The sequence below is a fragment of the Tripterygium wilfordii genome, chromosome 1 (genome assembly GCF_013401445.1).
Source record: "Tripterygium wilfordii isolate XIE 37 chromosome 1, ASM1340144v1, whole genome shotgun sequence".
In the NCBI taxonomy this organism is placed as follows: domain Eukaryota; kingdom Viridiplantae; phylum Streptophyta; class Magnoliopsida; order Celastrales; family Celastraceae; genus Tripterygium; species Tripterygium wilfordii.
The window spans coordinates 4,208,529-4,225,320 of record NC_052232.1 but is presented as its reverse complement, the minus strand read 5'-3'; the positions used below and the strand labels follow the sequence as shown (position 1 = coordinate 4,225,320).

Sequence of the window (16,792 nt, the reverse complement as noted above, 5' to 3'; positions counted from 1 at the left end):
ATTTAAAGACATAATTTTCAATCTCGATTATAAACAATAGCTCAAACAAATGATAATTATACGAAAATGATATGTGTCCCTAAATTTCTCATCCATAAACTTACATAATCTATATGGCTGTCTAACTCAGCATGCCACATAGATATTCAATTAAGAAAAACATAATACTAACACATGATTTTCTTGGTTCTCTCTCCTCAGGGTTTTGTTTTTATCTTATTCTCATATTTCTCAACTTTGTCACAACGTTTACTGCATCATATGCAAACTAGGTTTAGCTCATATGTAGATCCGAGTTCAAAGTACTCATTCACTGCAGACCACATGGCCTCACCCTCTACCCATTCAAAATACTCATTCGCACACCTCAGCTTTATGCAAGCGGGCTTCTTCCATGGCTTTCTATCTTATTCACCAGGTCAAGCATCTAAAGTTTCCTTTTGCTCCAATTGGCTAATTCCCTTATTTTCAGCCTCTTCAGCCCGAGATTCAAGCCCCTAAGCCATTTTTTTTCCTCTTTGCTGCATCCTCAGTAACATGAGGATAATTGTCAGCATCATAAGCCTCAATTAAAGAGTTAGAGAGGCTTAAAACTTGGTTGATCGGAGATCAATGAGTCCTCCCAAATCTTTGGATTTGATCTTGTTCTAATTTGTGCCCCACACTATAAAATATGTCTGGAATGTACTAGATTTCTCCAAAACCAAGTGTCCGATGCTCTAATTGAATCCAAAAAAAATACATATCATGCAAAACTTAACCAGATAAAGTCCATGACTCTCAGCCAATGGCTAATTACATTGTGAAAATAGCACAATGTAATAAATTATGTGAACAATGCACTTATTTACACTGTACAAACTCACAATATAATTAACCCCTCGCTCATATCTATATAGACAACCACAATGAATGTTCCTATTAAGTTGTTCAATTATCCACATGACAAACAAATGTTCCTATTAAGTTGTTCAATTATCCACAAGTGGCTTATTACATTAATAGCGTAACTAATTACATTCAAAGTGTAATAAGCCCCTGCCAAACTTACTATGACACCAATGCCAAGCTTAATCACAACGCCAAGTTGACTAAGACACTAAGGTGTAGAAAATGCAAAGTTTCATCGAATATTCAAGGTGAGCCTTGTCATGTTGGAGAACGACAATGTAACTTATTACATTGATAGTGTAACTAATTACATTCAAAGTGTAATAAGTCCCTGTCATTGCCTTCACCTTCTACTTGGGTCTGGTTCAATGAGTACGAAGATGATAGAGAGATATGTCGTTGTCAAAACTTCTTCATTCGGTGGGTGTTTGTCATTGATTGATGGACCAAACATAAACTTGTTTCACTATCACTCAAGATTACTATTCAACGTAAGAAAGAGGCGCATATGTCTCATAAAAAAAATGCACATTCGCTAGTTGGGAGCAACTGCTTCGACTGGATGTACGCCTTTCAAGAAAGAAAGTAGATAAAAAGCTACCACTTCAGAGTGTAAGGCTATCTATCAGTAAACAAAGTTCGTCGGAAGTCAAGTGCTCTTCGAAATTGCTATGGATTGGAAGTTTAATCAGACTAGAAATCTTGGATTTCGAAATCGAAAATGGATTTCGAGCTTCATCCGAAAGTGTGAATGGATTTCAAGCTTCTTCTGATTTTTGAGAGGGTAAGGCTTTGTAGATTTTTGTGAAATATTATTTCTCGTGCCTAGCATAGTGTGTAATGCAGTTTTGATTTTTTTAAATGAAAACATAATTGAAATTGCCTGGATGCCTTAGGTGGCATACCACCTAGGTTATGTAAGTTTATGATATATAAATTATGGACAAGTAGTATTACCGATAATTATACCAAAGGAAGATAAGAATTATCAAATTTTCAATTTATAATTCTTTTGTAATTATAGTGGCCTTTTAAAATCTTTTTAAAATGTTATAATTATAATATTATTTAAACCATTAAGTAACGAACGTTTCACCATTAAATTTACTTTCAGTTTGCATTTTTAAAGACAAAAAACGTGGTAATTATATTTGTCAATTATTGTCATTAAATTTACTTGGACCAGTAAAAAAATGCACATTTTAATAGTCCTTAACAGGTAACGAATGATATTAATACATTAAATTGACAAAATAAAATAAATACACACAATTAAAAAAACCTATAACATTAATTTTAATTTCATTTTAACAGGTCTTCTTATGAGTCATTCTCTTAGCTCATGTGGCATCATAGAAATCATCTATTTTTTTCTCTCAGCTTCAATAATACATTTATGTTTTAGATAACTTATTTATGTGTAAACCATAATAACATAATGAATAAAATTCACGGAAAAACCCAAAAAGGAAGGCAACAGGGCAAAGTGAAATGGGACACACTCCCATCAAATCTATAACTATCGTTAGCTTTATCAATTGGGTTTAGGCCAAGCCTGGATTTATCATTCAGGCATCGAGTCGTGCCCGGGCCAGGCTTAGAACGAAAATGGAAGCCCAAACCCAACCGCGGCCCAAATGAGTCGAGCCTTTGGCCAGGTTTCAGGCCTTGGGTCAGTGATATGGATTTAATTGCAAACACACAAATCGCACAAGTAATATAGAGATGAGTAAATTATCGTTTCCACTAGGGATATGTTGGCAATAGAAATCAATGTCAAACTAGTAACAACTATGCAAATTGAGGAAATGTTTCGTGGTTTGGTTTGATGTTAACTAAACTAATTAAAAAGAACAAAGACAAATCAAACACAAGTATGTAATCGAGGATGGAAAGCACTAGGGTACTTAACGCCACCTCACCTAGCCAATTCAATTCCCTTGGTCCCTTAATCCCTAATTCCTCTCTCTATAATGACAATCGATTTTCCAACCTATTCAATGTTCTATTCCTAGATACATCAAACGTATTTTCAATATAAATCCCTGTTATTCCTAACAATCGGATTATTATATCAAAAACACATTAATAACTATGAAAATCATTTAACGATTGCATAAGTCAAAAACCTGTATTCCTATGGTTCATGCACCCTATGTCATCTCAAGGTTTTTAAAACCGGACCGGTCATCAAACCGGAAAAGTCTTCGATTCACGGTTCAAAGGTTCAACCGGGGTTCAAACCGGGTTCGAACCGGTTTTAACGTAATGAATTATTTATATATATATTTATATTATATGCATATAATATATAAGAAAACTTCATAAAAATACAATATATTCAAATAAAGTACCATTTTAAACAAAGAAAATCTCATAGCCTAGTGGTTAAAGCTTTTTTTAATGAACAAAAGGTCATGAGTTCAAACCCTACAAATAACAAAATTTCAAAAATATTTTATTAACTTTAATAAATGACTGAACCAGTCAAAATCGGACCGGTTCTGACCGGTTCAACTGAAGAACCGGCAGGTTCAACCGGAAATATCCCGGTTCATCAATTACCGGTTCTGGCATCTCAACCGGACCGGACAAGTGGCCGATCACCGGTTGGATCGGTCCGACCGGCCGGTCCGGTCCGGTTTTCAAAACCTTGTGTCATCTATGGCTTGAGGCAAAACCCTAGATATCTCATTCTGGTCTCAATCTAGGCAGCAAATCAATTGAATGATGGCCAAACATTCAAAAGCATTAATCACACGCACAGACAATCAATAGAGAGAGAGAAATCAAGAAATAAGGAAACCAAGTTTATTGAATCTTCAAGGTTTGGTTACATTAAGACCCTAGTAAGAAATCTAGCCACTCAAGGAAGTAAAATACATCATTAAACAAAGGAAATCAACCTTAGAAACTAGGATAGAAAAGCAGAGAGAAAACCCTCTTGTAGACCCTCTTCTTCTCCAGGCGCCAATAGTGGCCTCCAAGCTCTCCAACGGTGGTAGAATGAAATCCAGCTCCAAAGAACTCCCCCAAAACCCTATTTTATCCCCTTTTATACTTCCCCAAACTCTTATGTCGTTTCCAAAACAAGTTGGGGTCGTTTTGGCTTCAAAACACGTGAATTTGGAACTTTTTCGCGAAACTACGCGTACTGTGAATAGTACCTCCGATCGATCAAAAATATTTCCGAGCGATAGGAAATACAATCTGCCTCCACGATTTTTTGGGTATTTTGGCAGGTCCGATTGATCGGGAATGGCTCCGATCGATCGGAAATCAGTTCTGGACTCCAAATCTTCATTTTGCACTCTTTTCCTCCCTTTCTTGCCTTGACACCTACAATATGCAAATATAATTTTCTTAGGCAATATCAACTCTTAATCAACTCAAAATGGGATGAACTCATGTGTAAAGGATGTGCAAATATATGTATAGATTTGGCACATCAAACACCCCCACACTTAACCTTTGCTCGTCCTCGAGCAAATTGATAATGAATAAAGGAGGGAAAGAGTATTTTCCGTTAAGCTCAAATGAAAAATAAAACAACTAAGACCTATTCTAAATAAGCAACTAATCTATGCCACTTTCGTAGGGTTCACAATGACACTTAGCATGTGCCACAAGCCTTTAAACCCCTAGGTGCCCCTAGTAGGAGGAGTTGTGTCTCCTGAGGGTTTACCAGAATGATACCCACAAACATTAAACAACTTCAATGCCAAAATTCATGCCATCAACAAGAGTATAAAATGGATTCTCAATTGCAAACTTATCCACACTAACAAACCAAGCATTAGGGCATTCAAATCAATAAAAGCATTCATTCAAGAATCTTATCTCATCCACTTTGCTTGTAATTTCAAGAAATGATGCACATAATGGATTTCACTTGATATTTGGCTTCAAAGTGACATAAACAATGGCCATGAAGTCTTCCAAGAACAATAAGAATCAAAAAGCAAATACGATGAGCATTTATTCAAACTTCATTCTTATTCACATTTTTTTTCTTTCTTTTTCTTCTCAAAGGTGACTTGTGCAATGTTCAACCTCCTTACGCTTTCTAAATGACTCATGTAATGAGCTTTCGACCAATGACTCCCAATCCAGTTGGCTTAGGGCACTAGGTGTAAAGACACCCCAACGGATCTAATTACCCGAGTCAAAAAGGCTACGAGGTTAAACTAATCACCAAGGTTCTCTAACATTCATTTCCTACCTTTTTACGCGAAACTTATTGCTTGCTAGGCAAGAGACCCGGTTACTTAGCAGAAAACTTATGAAAGAAACCATTTATTCAAAAACACAATTTTTTTTTCTCTTTTCTATTCTTTTCTTTTCTATATTTTTTTTCTTTTTCATTGCTCAAGTAGTGCTACTTAGAATCAAATTGATCTCAAACAACCACAAATGCCAAAGTCAAGTCATATTTCACACCCCACAATCAAGTGTTCTATATTCACAAAAGCACAGTGGATAAAACAATTTTCAAGAATGACATGGCATAAGGCATTTGAAGTCAAAAATTTTATTTTTTTACAAAAACTAGAAACCTAAATTCCCACCCCCACACTTAAAATATGCAATGTCCTCAATGCATGGAATAGGTGAAAATAGAAATAAAAAGATAGAGATAGAAAAATAAAACCTGGGTTGCCTCCCAAAAGCGCTTGGTTTAAAGTCTTCAGCCCAACTCCCCTTTGTGAATTCAACCGGGACCCTTGAGGGTTGTGGTGTAGATTCCCCTTGATGGCTTCTTAGGATTGACATTTGATTGCCTAGGTGCCATGCAAGGAGCATATGCTTTCACCACCACCATTTCCTTAGGATGGGCATTTTTCTTCATTTTCGTGGTCTTCCTCTTCTTCTTTTTCTTCCTCTTCTTTTTCTTCTCCTTGGGATCTTCAACTTGGGCTTTTGAACTTCAATTTCAGCTTGGGAGGCTGCCTTAGGAACTTCATGCTCAACCTTGGAATTTTTGCCTAAAAGAACTTCCACCGGAATATATGGAGCTTTCTTCTCAAGAGTGTCGGGGATAACCATGTCAATATGCTCTACTTGGAGGCATTGTTGAGAAACCTCCTCTTGCCTCCTAGTTCCAAACACTTTAAAAGTGATTTGGTCACCTGCCGCACCTCTCAAAGTAAGCTTCCCTTTTTCAACATCTATCAAAGCTCTCCCGGTGCTCAAGAATGGCCTTCCCAAGATTATGAGAGTAGTAGGGTTGGCCTCCATATCCAAAATAAGAAAATCAACCGGAAACATGAGCTCACCCACCTTTACTAACACATCCTCTACTATACCAAGAGGGTACTTTATAGATCTATCCGCCATTTGCAAGGATAATGGCATCAAATTAATACTAGCTCCAAGATCACACAAGGATCTCTCAATCAAGGTGTTACTTAAAGTGCACGGGATTGTGAAACTTCCCGGATCTTCTTGTTTAATTGGGAGCTTCCTTTGCACAATGGCACTACACTCTTCGGTTAATTGTATTTTTTCATGCTCCTTCAATCTCCGCTTCTTGGATAAGATCTCCTTCATGAATTTGGCGTAGCAAGGAATTCACTCTAAAGCTTCGGCAAAGGGGATGCTCGCTTAAAGCTTCTTGAATACCTCCAAAAACTTAGAGAATTGATCATCATTCTTCTTAGTGGTCTTCAATCTTTGAGGAAATGGAATTGGAGGCACATAAGGTTTGACTGGAGGTGCAGGAAGAGAACTATCGGGCCAATCCGACTCCACAGCATACCGAGTCTGCATATCTTTCTCATTTTTACATTTTGCATCATGTACTGCAGCTGGTCGATCGATCGGGATGGGGTCCGATCGATCGAAATTTGCCTCGGGTAAATTTTCGCCAAAGATGTCCGATCGATCGGGAACCCCCTCCGATCGATCGGAAATAGCCCCTGGACACTTTTCAACTCCTTTTCTGCACTTCTCCTCCTCCTGCAAAATTTTCGCCTTTTCAGCTTCTAGATCAGAAGCATTTTTAACCACCTTACCAGTCCGGAGAGTGATTGTCATGCATTGCTCTTTCTCCCTCCCTTTTGGATTCACCTCCGATAGGCCTGGCAATGTACCTCTTTCTCTATATGACAAAGTGTTAGCTATTTGCCCCATTTGCACCTCAAGATTCCGGATGGAAGTTTCATAGCTTTGCATCAAAGTTGCTTGAGCTTGTAGAGTGGCATCGGTTTTACTCATGTATTGCTCCGTCCTTGTCATAAATTGGGAGGTATGAGTTGTAAGTGTATCTAGGCCTCTGGCTAGCTTTGAAAACATCTCATTAATATCCCTCTTCTTCTCTTGGGGCTGCACTAGATGTAGAGAATTTTGCACATTTTGAGTATTGTGCCAAGAGAAGTTGGGGTGATTCCTAAATCCTAGATTGTAGAAGTTGGAATAAGGATCATTGCGGGGTTGATTGAAGTTACCTCCACCAATGACATTCATTTGCTCACTAGAGTTAGAAGAAGAAACAATAAGGCACTCACCCGTAGGATGACGTCCACAACAATAAGCACAAGACATATGAGAAGGTGTGTTTTGCATAAGCATGTACCCCTTGAACTTGATTTAGCGTCAGTGCCTCAATCTTCTTTGCCATAATAGCCAAGGTAGACATAACTTCATCATTTCTACAACTTCCCCCTTGCTTTGGATTCCCCCTCACCGAGGACCAAGAGTTAGTGGTCTTGGCCACTTTATCAAGTAGTTCCCGAGCCTCCTCTTGATTTTTGGTCATAAAAGAACCTCCTGCAGCCGCATCAATAGTCTCCTTAGTATGCTTGCACAACCCATTACAGAAAGCTTGGTACACCACCCATTCCGGAAGACCATGATTTGGGCAACTTCGAATAATTCCTTTAAAGCGCTCCCAAGCCTCATAAATGATTCAATATCTTTTTGGGCAAAGGACATGATATCCGCCCTAATTTGCACCGCCTTGCCCGGAGGCAAGAATTTTGCCAAGAATTGCTCCGACATCTCATCCCAAGTGGTGATAGAATTTGGAGGCAAGGACATCAACCATCCCTTAGCCTTGTCCCTCAAAGAAAATGGGAATAACCTCAACAAGATAGCATCTTTAGAAGCTCCGTTAATCCCAAAAGTAGTGCACACATGCAAGAAAGAGCGAAGATGGACATTGGGCTCTTCATTAGGAAGACCATAGAAAACCACCGAATTAGAGATAATGTTGATGATAGCTGGCTTGATCTCAAAATTAGTAGCATTGAGAGGAGGATAGCGGATGCTTGAAGGATTTGTAGCCCAAGTAGGCATAGCACAATCCTCAAGAGAGCGAGGATCAAATTGCCTAGGAGGGTTTTCAACTGCTTCACCACCATTTCTTCCATTAGCGCCTCCACCATTACCATTTCCATTACCATCATTCACATTTAAAGCTCCACCAAGATCACCTACATTCCCCCTTCCTTGATTGTCTCCCATGCCTTCCATTTGATTATTAATAAGCTACCGTCTAAGATTGTGAAGAGTCCTTTCAATCTCCAAATCAATAGCAATTAATTCTGGATTAATAGAACGTCTTCCCAAGCTCATACAAGAGAAAGAATTTCTGCAGAAAAATAAAAACCAATTAACACAATTGAAAACCTAATTTGACACAAAAAAAACAATTGTCTCAATCCCCGACAACGGCGCCAAAAACTTGACATGGATTTAATTGCAAGCGCACAAATCGCACAAGTAATATAGAGATGAGTAAATTATCGTTTCCACTAGGGATCTGTTGGCAATAGAAATCAATGTCAAACTAGTAACAACTATGCAAATTGGGGAAAGGTTTCGTGGTTTGGTTTGATTTTAACTAAACTAATTAAAAAGAACAAAGACAAATCAAACACAAGTATGTAATCGAGGATGGAAAGCACTAGGGTACTTAACGCCACCTCACCTATCCAATTCAATTGCCTTGGTCCCTTAATCCCTAATTCCTCTCTCTATAATGACAATCGATTTTCCAACCTATTCAATATTCTATTCCTAGATACATCAAACGTATTTTCAATATAAATCCCTGTTATTCCTAACAATCGGATTATTATATCAAAAACTCATTAAGAACTATGAAAATCATTTAACAACTGCATAAGTCACAAACCTATATTCCTATGGTTCATGCACCTTGTGTTATCTATGGCTTGAGGCAAAACCCTAGATATCTCCTTCCGGTCTCAATCTAGGCAGCAAATCAATTGAATGATGGCCAAACATTCAAAAGCATTAATCACACCCATAGACAATCAATAGAGAGAGAGAAATCAAGAAATAAGGAAACAAAGTTTATTGAATCTTCAAGGTTTGGTTACATTAAGACCTTAGTAAGAAATCTAGCAACTCATGGAAGCAAAATACATCATTAAACAAAGGAAATCAATCATAGAAACTAGGATAGAAAAGGAGAGAGAAAACCCCCTTGTAGACCCTCTTATTCTCCAAACTCCAATGGTGGCCTCCAAGCTCTCCAATGGTGGTAGAATGAAATCCAGCTCCCAAGAACTCACCCAAAACCCTATTTTATCCCCTTTTATACTTCCCCAAACTCTTATGTCTTTTCTGAAACAAGTTGAGGTCGTTTTGGCTTAAAAACACGTGAATTTGGAACTTTTTCGCGAAACTGCGTGCTGTGAATAATACCTCCGATCGATCGGGAATATTTTCGATCGATCGGAAATACAATCTGCCTCCATGATTTTTTGGGTATTTTGGCAGGTCCGATCGATCGGGAATACAATCTGCCTCAACGATTTTTTGGGTATTTTGACAGGTCCGATCCATCGGGAATGGCTCCGATCGATCGGAAATCAGTTCTGGACTCCAAATCTTTATTTTGCACTCTTTTCCTCTCTTTCTTGCCTTGACACCTACAATATGCAAATATAATTTTCTTAGGCAATATCAACTCTTAATCAACTTAAAATGGGATGAACTCATGTGTAAAGGATGTGCAAATGTATGTATATATTTGGCACATCAGTCGGGCTTAGTTGCTACTATTTTTTGTCACATATACACATATATATACACACATACATATGCATGCAGACTACACATAGTGGATATATGTGTATATATATATATATATATATATGATAATACCAAAATTGTCCCACCAATAAAAGTTGGACATGTGGCACATAAGTGACAGCTATGCCAAGACCAGTCAGCAGCCGAAGTTCCTACTTCGGTATGACCGAAGTTCCTACTTTGGTATGACCAAGAAGAGGCCGAACTATAGGATTGAAGGCACTACTTCGGTCGTTCATCGAAGTAAGATGTCTGGACCGCGTGGTAGGAAGGTCATGACCGACCTTCCTAGTACACTCCTTCCTGTTAATGTGGTTCGTCCCATCTCACCTAGGGAGTAAGGTACTTAGGTCAGATATACCAAGGAAGAGTCCGAACAGGACAGTAACTCCCAAGCAAAGTCCTACTCTCCTTTGGAGAGGGATACATAGGGAATTTACCCTCCGAAAAATCCTCTAGCAAACCAATGAGAGAGAGTCTGACTCCTACTACAACTCAAACGGTTCATGCGCATATAAAAAGGGGACCTCCACTCTCATGTAAGCATGCTAACTCCTGCACTCAAATTTACTTACTGAGCAAGAGGCAGAGCTCAGAACAACGAGCCATCCTCCCAAGTTTAGTTTCGTACTGACTTGAGCGTCGGAGAGGTCCCCCCCGAGCACAGCCTCGGGGTCCTACCGAAGCTTACGTTCGCTTCTTGTACAGGAAGGAAGGCAGTCGATCAGGAAGGACTTGGTCTGACTAGTTGATTCGTCCAGTAGGGTTGGGCCTATTTTTGACGTCATCAGTTTGGCACCGTCTGTGGGAAGGAAAGTAAACTTCCCGAAAGATACTCACAAAGGTCAGACCAAGAAGAAACAACGCTACTTCAGAAGAAGGAAGACCTTCTCAAAGAAGGAGAAATGTCTCCTCAGAGAAGGTAGACCTCCTCAGAGAAGAAGGAAGGCCTCCTCAAAAGAAGGAAGATCTCCTTAAAAGCAGAAAAACCTCCTCAGAAAATAATGAAAGTCACCTCGGATGAAGAAAGTTCTCCACAAATAAGGAAGGTCTCCTAGGAAGAAGGAAGATCTCCTCAGTAAGGAATGAAGGTCACCTTGGAAGAAGGAAGACATTTTCAGAAGAGAATGAAAGTCACCTCGGATGAAGGAAGTTCTCCTCAAATAAGGAAGGTCTCCTAGGAAGAAGGAAGATCTCCTCAGTAAGGAAGGAAGGTCTCCTCAGAAGAAGGAAGAACTCTTCAGAAGAGAATGAAGATCTTCTCAAATAGGGAAGACCTCTTCAAAAAAAAAGAAGGTCTCCTCAGATGAAGGAATACCTTCTCAGTAAGGAAGGAAGGTCTCCTCGGAAGAAGGAAACCTCTTCAAAAGAGAATAAAGGTCTCCTCAAATAAGGAAGACCTCCTCAGAAGAAGGAAGATCTCCTCAGATGAAGGAATACCTCATCAGAAGAGAAGGAAGGTCTACTCCAAGAAGGAATACCTCCTCCGAAAAGAATAACAGTCACTTCTGATGAAGGAAGTTCTCCTCAAATAACGAAGGTCTCTTAGGAAGAATGAAGATCTCCTCAATAAAAAATGAAGGTCACCTCGGAAGAAGGAAAACCTCTTTAGAAGAGGATGAAAGTCACCTCGAATGAAGGAAGTTCTCCTCAAATAAGGAGGGTGTCCTAGGAAGAAGGAAGATCTCTTTAGTAAGGAAGGAAGGTCTCCTAAGAAGAAGGAAGGTCTCTTCAGAAGAGAATGAAGGTCTTCTCAAACAAGAAAGACCTCTTAAGAAAAAGGAAGGGCTCCTCAGATGAAGGAATACCTCCTCAGTAAAGAAGGAAGGTCTCCTCGGAAGAAGGAAGACCTCTTCAGAAGAGAATAAAGGTCTCCTCAAATAAGGAAGACCTCCTCAAAAGAAGGAAGATCTCATTGGATGAAGTAATACCTCATCAGAAGGAATTCCTCCTTAGAAAAGAATAAAAGTCACCTCAGATGAAGGAAGTTCTCCTCAAATAAGGAAGGTCTCCTAGGAAGAAGGAAGATCTCCTCAGTAAGGAATGAAGGTCACCTCAAAAGAAGGAAGACCTCTTCAGAAGAGAATGAAAGTCACCTTGGAAGAAGGAAGTCCTCCTCAATAAGCAAGGAAGGTCTCCTCGGAAGAAGGAAAACCTCTTAAGAAGAGAATGAAGGTCTTCTCAAATAAGGAAGACCTATTTAGAAAAAGAAAGGTTTCCCCGGATGAAGGAATACCTCCTCAATAAGGAAGCAAGGTCTCCCCGAAAGAAGGAAGACCTCTTCAGAAGAGAATGAAGGTCTCTTCAAATAAGGAAAACCTCCTCAGAAGAAGGAAGATCTTCTTAGATGAAGGAATACCTCATCGGAAGAGAATGAAGGTTTACTCCAAGAAGGAATATCTCCTCAGAAAAGAATGAAAGTCACCTCGGATGAAGAAAGTTCTCCTCAAATAAGAAAAGTCTCCTAGGAAGAAAGAAGATCTCCTCAGTAAGGAAGGAAGGTCTTCTCGAAAGAAGGAAGACCTCTTCAGAAGAGAATGAAGGTATTCTCAAATAAGGAAGACCTCCTCAGAAAAAGGAAGGTCTCCTTGGATGAAGGAATACCTCTTCGATAAGGAAGGAAGGTCTCCTCGAAATAAGGAAGACCTCTTCATAAGAGAATGAAGGTCTCTTCAAATAAGGAAGACCACCTCAGAAGAAGGAAGATCTCCTCGGATGAAGGAATGCCTCCTCAGAAGAGAATGAAGGTCTCTTAAAATAAGAAAGACCTCCTCAGAAGAAGGAAGATCTCCCCGTATGAAGGAATACCTCATCAGAAGAGAATGAAGGTTTACTCCAAAGAGGAATATCTCCTTAGAAAAGAATGAAAGTCACCTCGGATGAAGGAAGTTCTCCTCAAATAAGGAAAGTCTCCTAGGAAGAAGGAAGATCTCCTCAGTAAGGAAGGAAGGTCTTCTAGGAAGAAGGAAGACCTCTTCAGAGGAGAATGAAGGTATTCTCAAATAAGGAAGATCTCCTCAGAAAAAGGAAGGTCTCCTCGAATGAAGGAATACCTCTTCAATAAGGAAGGAAGATCTCCTCGGAATAAGGAAGACCTCTTCATAAGAGAATGAAGGTTTCCTCAAATAAGGAAGACCTTCTCAGAAGAAGAAAGATCTCCTTGGATGAAGGAATACCTTCTCAGAAGAGAAGGAAGGTCTACTCCAAGAAGGAATACCTCCTCAGAAAAGAATGAAAGTCACATCAGAAGAAGGATGACCTCATCAGAAGAGAAGGAAGAATTCCTCAGATAAGGAAGGTCTCCTCAAAGAAGAAAGAAGATCTCCTCATAGAAAAATGAACACTTCCTCCTCAAAAAATCTACCTCAGGAAAATTATCAAATAGATAGAAAGAAGAAGACTTACCTCATTGAAAAAAAAATCTTCATCAACAAATTATCGGATGCGAACTAGTTCGGCCTACTAGTTCAGTGTCTACTAGTTCGACTACCTGGGATAGCATGCACTACTTCGGCCTACTAGTTCAGCGCTCACTAGTTCGGCCACCCGGTAGAGCACGAATCAATTCATCCTACTAGTTTAACACACACATGTTTGGCCACTCGATAGAGCACATACCAGTTGAACACACACTAGTTCAGCCACCCGATAAAGCACGCACCAGTTCAGCCTCTCACCGGGTATAGCACGAACTAGTTCATCCTACCAGTTTAACTTGCTCCAATACGACCTTTCAATTGCCAGACAGAAGGAAAAAGACCTCATCGATAAAGAATCTTACTCAACAAGGAATCCTCATTGGCAGCAGATGACTCCTCTTATCAACATAGAACCGGAGCGGGCATACTTTTCCTCGGTCCGAGGGGCATATGTGTGGAACACACTACACTTCAAGTCTGAATCAAATGACCAAATAGGTCCCGCCAAGGCCAGTTCTGCCCAAAAGACTTGGAAAACATTCCAAGTCCAAATCAGGACTGAAGTGTCCCATTTAGGCCAGTTCGGCCCACCAGGACCGAAGTGTCCCACTTAGGCCAGTACAGCCCAAAAGACATGGGAAAAATTCCAAGTCCAAATCAGGACCGAAGTGTCCCACTTAGGCCAATTCGACCCAAAAGACTTGTGAAAATTCTAAGTCCAAATTAGGATCGAAGTGTCCCACTTAGGCCAGTTCAGCCCACCAGGACCAAAGTGTCTCTTGTAGGCCAGTTCGGCCCAAAAGACTTGTGAAAATTTCAAGTCCAAATCAAGTATCCCACTTAGGCTAATTCGGCCCACCAGGACAAAAGTGCCCCACCTAGGCCAGTTCGGCCCAAAAGACTTGTGAAAATTCCAAGTCCAAATCAGGACCGAAATGTCCCACTTAGGCCAGTTCGACCCAAATGACTTGGGAAAATTCCAAGTCCAAATCAAAACCGAAGTGTCCCACTTAGGCCAGTTCGGCCCACCAGGACCAAAGTGTCCCACTTAGGCCAGTTCGGCCCAAAAGACTTGTGAAAATTTCAAGCACAAATTAGGATCGAAGTGTTCCACTTAGGCCAGTTCAGCCCACCATGGCCGTTTCGTCCAACCTAGGCCGCTTCGGCCCAAATGGCTTAGAAAAATTCTAAGTCCCAAAAAGTACCAAAGAGGTCCCACGTAGGCCACTTCGGCCTACCAAGGCCGCTTCTTCCAACTCAGGACGCCTCAGCCAACCTAGGTAGCTTCGGCCCAAATGGCTTAGAAAAATTCTAAGTCCCAAAAATTACCAAACAGGTCCCACGTAGGCCACTTCGGCCCACCAAGGCCTCTTCGTCCAACCTAGGACGCTTCGGTCAACTAGGTCACTTCGACCAACTTAGACCGCTTCGTCAAACCTAGGACGCTTCGGCCAACTAGGTTGCTTCGGCCAACCTAGGCGCTTCGGCCCACCAAGACTTCTTCATCCAACCTAGGCCACTTCGGCCCACCAAGGTTGTTTCGTCCAATTTAGGACGCTTCAGCCCAAAGGGTCACTTGGGCCAAAATGGCTTAGAAAAATTCTAAGTCTCAAAAAGGATTAAAGAGGTCCCACTTCGACCCATCAAGGTCGCTTCGTCTAACTTAGGATGCTTCGTCCAACCTATGACGCTTCGGCCCAAAGGGTCACTTCGGCCAAAATGGCTTAGAAAAATTCTAAGTCCCAAGAAGGATTAAAGGGGTCCCACGTTGGCCACTTCGGCCCACTAAGGCCGCTTCGTCCAACCTAGAACGCTTCGGCCGACCTAGTCCGCTTCGTCCCACCAGGGCCGCTTCGTCCCAAATGGCTTAAAAAAATTTTAAGTCCCAAAATAGGACCAAAGTGTCTGACCTAGGGTAGTTCGACCCGGTAAGGTCGGTCTGCCCAAAGGACTTGTAAAAATTTACCAAGTCCAAAATAAGACCAAATTGTCCCACTTAGGCCAGTTCGACCCAAATGACTTGGGAAAATTCCAAGTCCAAATCAAAACCGAAGTGTCCCACTTAGGCTAGTTCGGCCCACCAGGACCAAAGTGTCCCACTTAGGCCAGTTCGGCCCAAAAGACTTGTGAAAATTTCAAGCACAAATTAGGATCGAAGTGTTCCACTTAGGCCAGTTCAGCCCACCATGGCCGTTTCGTCCAACCTAGGCCGCTTCGGCCCAAATGGCTTAGAAAAATTCTAAGTCCCAAAAAGTACCAAAGAGGTCCCACGTAGGCCACTTCGGCCTACCAAGGCCGCTTCTTCCAACTCAGGACGCCTCAGCCAACCTAGGTAGCTTCGGCCCAAATGGCTTAGAAAAATTCTAAGTCCCAAAAATTACCAAACAGGTCCCACGTAGGCCACTTCGGCCCACCAAGGCCTCTTCGTCCAACCTAGGACGCTTCGGTCAACTAGGTCACTTCGACCAACTTAGACCGCTTCGTCAAACCTAGGACGCTTCGGCCAACTAGGTTGCTTCGGCCAACCTAGGCGCTTCGGCCCACCAAGACTTCTTCATCCAACCTAGGCCACTTCGGCCCACCAAGGTTGTTTCGTCCAATCTAGGACGCTTCAGCCCAAAGGGTCACTTGGGCCAAAATGGCTTAGAAAAATTCTAAGTCTCAAAAAGGATTAAAGAGGTCCCACTTCGACCCATCAAGGTCGCTTCGTCTAACTTAGGATGCTTCGTCCAACCTATGACGCTTCGGCCCAAAGGGTCACTTCGGCCAAAATGGCTTAGAAAAATTCTAAGTCCCAAGAAGGATTAAAGGGGTCCCACGTAGGCCACTTCGGCCCACTAAGGCCGCTTCGTCCAACCTAGAACGCTTCGGCCGACCTAGTCCGCTTCGTCCCACCAGGGCCGCTTCGTCCCAAATGGCTTAAAAAAATTTTAAGTCCCAAAATAGGACCAAAGTGTCTGACCTAGGGTAGTTCGACCCGGTAAGGTCGGTCTGCCCAAAGGACTTGTAAAAATTTACCAAGTCCAAAATAAGACCAAATTGTCCCACTTAGGCCAGCTCGGCCAAAATAGGTAGATTCGACCAAATAGGTCGGTCAACCCAAAAGATTTGTAAAAAATCACAAGTCCAACTCAGAGGATCGAGTGGTCCCACTAGGTCAATTCGAGCAACTACGTTAGCTCGGCCAACTAGGTCAACTCATCCAACTAGGCCAGTTCGGCCCAAACTCTTGAGAAAAATTTGCAAGTCCAAATCAAATGACCAAAGAGGTCCTATTAGGCCAGTACGGCCCTCCAGGTCTGTTCGGTCCTCCATGTGCTCATAACAGAGAAAGTATGAAAGAAGGGAAAAGACCGAGCCAGAGAAGTTGTTCCCCCTCATAAAGTCTCCTCAGAACAAATGACTTGGTTGAAATACCC

The 16,792-nt window shown here is 41.2% G+C and overlaps 1 non-coding gene across 1 annotated transcript; it reads left to right on the top strand.

Moving 5' to 3' along the window:
• The first annotated feature begins 7,736 nt into the window (after positions 1 to 7,736).
• LOC120004346 lies at positions 7,737 to 7,841 on the top strand. The gene has a single exon (XR_005469512.1). It is a non-coding gene; the product is annotated as a small nucleolar RNA R71 (small nucleolar RNA).
• Positions 7,842 to 16,792: the final 8,951 nt, after the last annotated feature.